This window comes from Arachis ipaensis, chromosome B08 (genome assembly GCF_000816755.2).
Source record: "Arachis ipaensis cultivar K30076 chromosome B08, Araip1.1, whole genome shotgun sequence".
Taxonomy (NCBI): domain Eukaryota; kingdom Viridiplantae; phylum Streptophyta; class Magnoliopsida; order Fabales; family Fabaceae; genus Arachis; species Arachis ipaensis.
This window is the reverse complement of record NC_029792.2, coordinates 33,689,533-33,696,764: the sequence shown is the minus strand read 5'-3', so window position 1 is coordinate 33,696,764 and position 7,232 is coordinate 33,689,533.

Here is a 7,232-nt window from a genome sequence, read left to right as displayed (position 1 = left end):
CTGCTGGTGGTTGGGAGGTCTGAAGGAATTGGAAAGGGAAGTGTTAGTTAGACTGAAGTATCTTTAGTCAGTTGCCACTTACGGTTTAGCTTGTTTATAAGCTTTGATATTATCTAGAGGAAGTTCTAGGATTGCCTTTCGCTTTCCTCTATTATTATGTATTATATATGTGGAAGCTGTTACCGTACTGGGGACCTCTGGTTCTCACCCATGCGGATTTTGTGGTTTTCAGATGCAGGACGCGAGGCTTCTCGCTGAGGCATGCTGGAGACTTCTGGATTAGCGAAGATTCTTGTTCTCGGGACTCTGTTTTGGTTTATATATCTTGTTTAGATACTTTTATCTCCATTAAATAATACAAACTGTGATGACTCCTCTTATGGGAGATTTTGGAGAATAGGTTTTATGTATTTGTGTCCCTTTGGGTTTCCTTTGGAGTTTTCCTTATTTTATTATTTGTATATATTACTATGCTCGGACCGGTCATCTTCGCAACCGGATTTTGAGTCTTGATATTCCTGTTTTTGACACTCCTTTGTATATATATTATCTCGCGTTCGCTTATCCTTTGCTCGTTGCGTTATCGATCGGAGTGTTGCGCGTCCGAGTTACGGTTTTGTTTTATCCCATTTTCTATAAAGGCTCCTAGTTATAATCAATTATTCATACTACTATACGTACTAAATTTTTGTTTTAGAGGTTGTAATACCTTGCCATCTCTGAATTATGACTTAAGCATAAGACTTTGTATGGTAGGGTGTTACATATGGTGTCAGAGCAGTTCGTTCCTGTAGAGCCTGAGGAATGGACTCACTATGCTTCTGTGCATTCTCTGTATGTGTGTTATGTGCTGTTAGTATATCTACTTGATATAGTTGGCATAAACGTTCATGAGCATGCATTTGGGACTTTGAAGCACTAAACTTCCGATATTGAGACTGATCAACTTAATATCGATTGTTTGGTGTGTATAGGAACCAGATGGCGTCTCATGTACGCGGTAGAGGCCGTGGGAGAGGTCGTACTAATGCTCGTGCGCCGGAGACTAACCCTAATGACCCGGTGAACTTTATGACTGCGTTGGAGAACATGGCTGCTACTATGCAAGCCACTGCTGAGGCTCTTGGTCAACAGATGAACAACCATGGTAATGACGGAGGTGGAGTTCAGGGTCCGATGACACTGGCGAACTTTTTGAAGGTTAATCCACCGAAGTTCAAGGGAACTACTAGCCCGAATGAAGCCGATACGTGGTTTCAAGCTATGGAACGAGCACTGCAAGCGCAGGTGGTACCTGAAGGACAGTGTGTGGAGTTTGCTACCTATTTGCTCACTGGTGAAGCGTCGCATTGGTGGCAGGGTATCCGACGCCTTCTGCAGCAGGGTGATGATTATATCACCTGGGATGTCTTCCAAGAGGAGTTCTATAAGAAGTACTTTCTGACTTCTGCTAGGACGGCCAAGGAGTTGAATTGTTGCAGCTGAAGCAGGGTGCTATGTCCGTATCTGAGTATACTGACAAGTTTGAGGAGCTGTTCAGATTCTCTCGTATGTGTCAAGGGACTCCGGTGGAATATAAGGAATGAAAGTGTGTTAAGTACGAAGGAGGACTCCGGAGCGATATTTTTGGTTCGGTGGGGCCAATGGAGATTAGGACTTTCTCCGAGTTGGTGAACAAGTGTAGGGTTGCTGAAGAGTGTGTGAAGAGGGCAGCCGCTGAGAAAGGAAGTCACAAAGGGTCATTTCCACAGAACCAAGGGAAGAGTTTTGCACCTAGAGGTCCGTCTTTCAAGAGGGGAGGTTCTTTTAGGAGGCCCAACAACAACTACTCCCAAGGGAAAAGGTTTGGGAAGTAGCCTCAGAATGATCAAGCTTGTACTAGGTGTGAAAGTCACCATCTGGGAGTACCATGCAAGGCCGGATGGGGTTTGTGCTACAATTGTGGAAAGGCGGGGCATAAAGCCGCAAGTTGTCCAGAGAAGCAAAAGCAAGGTGCTGGGAAAGCACAACAGACTGGTCGGGTGTTCACCACCTCAGCTGTGGGTGCAGAAGGATCCGAGACACTCATTCGAGGTAACTATGAAATGGCTGGTCAAACTTTAAATGCTTTATTTGATTCGGGAGCATCGCATTCATTTATTGCCTGGAATCGAATGTCAGGGTATCTTGTTGTTAACCGCGGGTGTTTCGGGTGATGATCAAAGGTTGGATCAGATTCCGGTAGTGTGTGAGTTTCCGGAAGTGTTTCCCGATGATATTGAAGAATTTCCACCTAACCGAGAGGTCGAGTTTGCTTTTGAATTGGTGCCTGGGGCGGGACCAATCTCAAGTGCTCCTTATAGAATGTCACCGTTAGAGATGGCCGAGCTAAAGTCTCAGTTAGAGGAATTGTTGGGTAAGAACTTTATCCGACCAAGTGTTTCCCCGTGGGGTGCTCCAGTGTTACTGGTAAAGAAGAAAGATGGAAGTATGCGGCTCTGTGTGGATTACAGGCAGCTGAACAAGGTCACCATAAAGAATAAATACCCATTGCCGAGAATTAATGATCTCATGGACCAGTTACAAGGAGCTGGAGTTTTCTCTAAGATCGATTTGCAATCCGGTTATCACCAGATAAGGGTGAGGGGTGAGGATATCCCTAAGACCGCTTTCAGGACTCGTTATGGTCATTACGAGTACACTGTAATGTCCTTTGGGTTGACGAACGCTCCTGCAGTATTCATGGATTACATGAATAGAGTGTTCCGTCCGTTTTTGGATAAATTCGTTGTTGTCTTCATTGACGACATACTGATTTACTCCAAGACTGAAGAAGAGCATGCGGAACATCTGAGGACCGTGTTGCAGATTCTAAAGGAGAAGAAACTTTATGCAAAACTGTCTAAGTGTGAGTTTTGGAAGGATGAGGTGAAGTTTTTGGGTCACGTGGTAAGTAAGAAGGGAATAGTCGTAGATCCAACTAAGGTGGAAGCTGTAATGGATTGGAAGCAACCAACCACAGTAACTGAGATAAGGAGTTTTTTGGGTTTAGCTGGCTATTACCGAAGGTTCATCAAAGGCTTTTCGCAATTAGCTTTGCCGTTGACAAAGTTAACCCGCAAAGACACTCCGCTTGTTTGGACTCCTGAGTGCGAGGAGAGCTTTCAGACATTGAAGAAAAAGTTGACCACTGCACCTGTGTTAGTGTTACCTGAGCCGAACGAGCCTTTTTAGGTGTACTGTGATGCCTCACTAAAGGGTCTAGGATGCGTGCTGATGCAGCATCATAATGTGGTGGCGTATGCCTCACGGCAGTTGAGACCTCACGAAGTTAGTTACCCTACGCATGATTTAGAACTCGCTGCGGTTGTGTTCGCCTTGAAGGTGTGGAGACATTATCTCTATGGGGTTAAGTTCCAAGTCTTCTCCGATCACAAGAGCTTGAAATACCTCTTTGATCAGAAAGAGCTTAATATGAGGCAAAGGAGGTGGATGGAATTGTTGAAAGACTATGACTTTGAGTTAAATTACCATCCTGGAAAGGCGAATATAGTGGCGGATGCCTTAAGTCGGAAGTCGTTATATGCGTCTTGGATGATGCTTCAAGAGGAGAAGTTGCTCAAGGGATTCGAGAGTCTAAAAATTGGTGCTCGAGAAGTATCTGGAACCTTATGTTTGAGCCGATTAGAAATCTCAAGTGACTTTAAGTCCGAACTCCTAAAGGCTCATGAAAACGATGAAGCGTTATGGAAGGTGTTACCGGCTATCGAGCAAGGAAAACAGTGGAGTGTGTCGGAAGAAAAAGATGGGTTATGGAGATTCAAGGGTAGAATCATTGTGCCAGATGTTGGTACTTTGAGGCAAGATATCTTAAAGGAGGCACACAAAAGCGGATTCTCCATTCACCCGGGAAGTACTAAGATGTACCATGATTTAAAGGCGATGTTTTGGTGGCTGGGTATGAAGAATGATGTGGCGGAATATGTTTCGAAGTGCTTAACTTGTCAAAAGGTAAAGATTGAACATCAAAGACCTTCCGGGATGTTGCAACCTTTAGAGGTTCCGCAATGGAAGTGGGAAAGTATTGCAATGGACTTTGTGTCGAGATTACCAAGGACTAGGACTGGTTTTGATGCTATCTGGGTGATCGTGGACCGACTGACGAAGTCAGCTCACTTTTTACCCGTTCGGATGACTTACACCCTTGAGGATCTAGCACGGTTATACATAAAGGAGATTGTGAGACTCCATGGTGTATCTGCTACTATAATCTCTGATAGAGATCCTCGTTTCACTTCGAGGTTCTGGGGTGCATTTCAGAAAGCTTTTGGAACCCGATTAAGCTTGAGTACAGCTTACCATCCTCAAACAGATGGTCAATCCGAGAGGACGATTCAAACACTAGAGGATATATTGAGAGCTTGTGTTTTGGACCAACCGGCAAGTTGGGATCGGTATATGCCGTTAATGGAGTTTGCATACAATAATAGTTACCATGCGAGCATCGGAATGGCTCCGTATGAGGCATTGTATGGGAGAAAATGTCAATCTCCGCTATGCTGGTATGAAGCTGGAGAGAAAGGCTTGTTGGGGCCGGAAATGATAGCTGAGACCACTGATCAAGTTAAGAAAATCCGAGATCGGATGCTTACGGCGCAGAGTCGCCAGAAGAGTTACGCCGATCAGAGGCGGAAGCCCTTGGAATTTGAGGAAGGAGATCATGTTTTCCTTAAGGTTACTCTGACCACAGGAATAGGTAGAGCGATTAAAGCAAGGAAGTTGAATCCTCGATACATTGGTCCATTTCAGATCCTGGAGAGGATTGGGCCGGTGGTGTAAGACCCGGTCAATTAACGGCTAATTAACTCATAAATGAGAATTTATTCTAGAAAGCCAAAAATGTTATTTTTATGGCTTAATATGATAGAGGAGATTGAGACGAGAATTTCGGTACCAATTTTATAGAAATCGGACCAAGATTGGACCGAACGGGCCAAATCGGGCCAACCGGACCCAAAGTGGGCCCTTGGCCCAACTAAACTAAACCAAAACCCTAGTTTTCAATACTCTCTCTCCTCACAACACACTAAACACGCTGAAAATTGATATGGAGGGGGGAAGAACACTCTCTCAAGTTCTCTCCCTTTGTTGATCTTCAAACCACCATAACTTTTGATCTAGAGCTCCGATTGCCGCACTGTTTGAGGCCACGCGTTCATCGCGGAGAGCTCTACAAAACCCATATAATCAATCTTGAGGTAAGCCACGTTTTGCTCTTCGAATTTCCAGCCTTGATTTCGAGTTTCATGAGCAAAAATGTTGAGATTTTGGGCTCTTTGATGTTATAGGACCCAACTCTCTTGAAGGAGAAGGTTAATCTTGTCTTCTTGGACCTTGGGTGTGGTAAGATTCTCAACCCTAGTGTAATTTTTTGTTCTATGATGTTTGGGTATTGAGATGTTGTGAATGGGTATGATGATTGTGGCTTAGGTTGTGTATATGTGAATATTGGAGCTTGATTGGTGATTTTGGAAAGCTTGGAAGAGGGTTTTATGTGATAAAATCTGTTCTTGGAGGTGTTGATACCTTGAGAGCTTGTGGACAAGTGGTTTGAAAGTGCTCCGGTTGAGTTTGGGAAATCGGCTAAGGTATGGTTTCGGTTTTCTGTATCTAATATGTAATGTGGTAGGAAATACTTAGGCTAGAGGCCCTAAGATAGGCATTGAATTGTTGATGTTGTTAAATGGATGAGATATATGATGTGATCATATATGTGATTATGAATATTGATGCCTTGATTGTGTGATATATGAGAAAGCTGGTGGTTGGGAGGTCTGAAGGAATTGGAAAGGGAAGTATTAGTTAGACTGGAGAATCTTTAGTCAGTTGCCACTTACGGTTTAGCTTGTTTATAAGCTTTGATATTATCTGGAGGAAGTTCTAGGATTGCCTTCAGCTTTCCTCTATTATTATGTATTATATATGTGGAAGCTGTTACCGTACTGGGGACCTCTGGTTCTCACCCATGCGGATTTTGTGGTTTTCAGATGCAGGGCGCGAGGCTTCTCGTTGAGGCATGCTGGAGACTTCTGGATTAGCGAAGATCCTTTGTTCTCGGGACTCTGTTTTGGGTTATATATCTTGTTTAGATACTTTTATCTCCATTAAATAATACAAACTGTGATGACTCCTCTTATAGGAGGTTTTGGAGAATAGGTTTCTGTATTTGTGTCCCTTTGGGTTTTCCTTGGGGTTTTTCTTATTTTATTATATGTATATATTGCTATGCTCGGACCGGTTATCTTCGCAGCCGGATTTTGAGTCTTGATATTCCTGTTTTTGACACTCTTTATATATATGATCTCGCGTTAGCTTATCCCTTGCTCGTTACGTTATCGATCGGAGTGTTGCGCGTTCGAGTTACGGTTTTTGTTTACCCCTTTTTTTTCTACAAAGGCTCCTAGTTATAATCAATTATTCACACTACTATACGTACCAAATTTTTGTTTTAGAGGTCGTAATACCTTGGCATCTCTGAATTATGACTTAAGCATAAGACTCTGTATGGTGGGGTGTTACAGGTGGCGTATCGGGTGGCTCTACCACCTCATCTTTCGAACCTGCACGATGTGTTTCACATGTCGCAGCTTCAGAAGTACACTTCTGATGCTAGCCATGTGTTAGAACCTGAATCGGTTTAGTTAAGAGAAGATTTGACGCTTCCAGTGGCTCCAGTCAGAATTGATGATACTAGTATCAAACGATTGCATGGAAAAGAGGTTTCATCAGTCAAAGTGGCTTGGAGTCGAGGCGGTGTTGAGGAACACACTTGGGAACTTGAGTCGGAGATGCGAATGGATTATCCGCACTTATTCTCAGGTAATTGAATTTGAATTTTTTGGGCAAAATTTCCAATTAGGTGGGTAGAATGTAAGACCCGGTTAATTAATGGCTAATTAACCCGTAAATGAGAATTTATTCTAGAAAGCCAAAAATGTTATTTTTATGGCTAAATGTGATAGAGGAGATTGAGACGAGAATTTTGGTACCAATTTTATAGAAATCGGACCAAGATTGGACCGAACGGGCCAAACCGGGCCAACCGGACCCATATATGGTTTTTGGGCATACTTTGACGGGACATAACTTGGACTACGGATCTCTGATTTGCACCAAATCTGTTTAGAAATGAAATTGGATCCGGGATGTCCATGCCGTTTGAAGAACGGGTGAAAAATGATTTAAAATGAGAG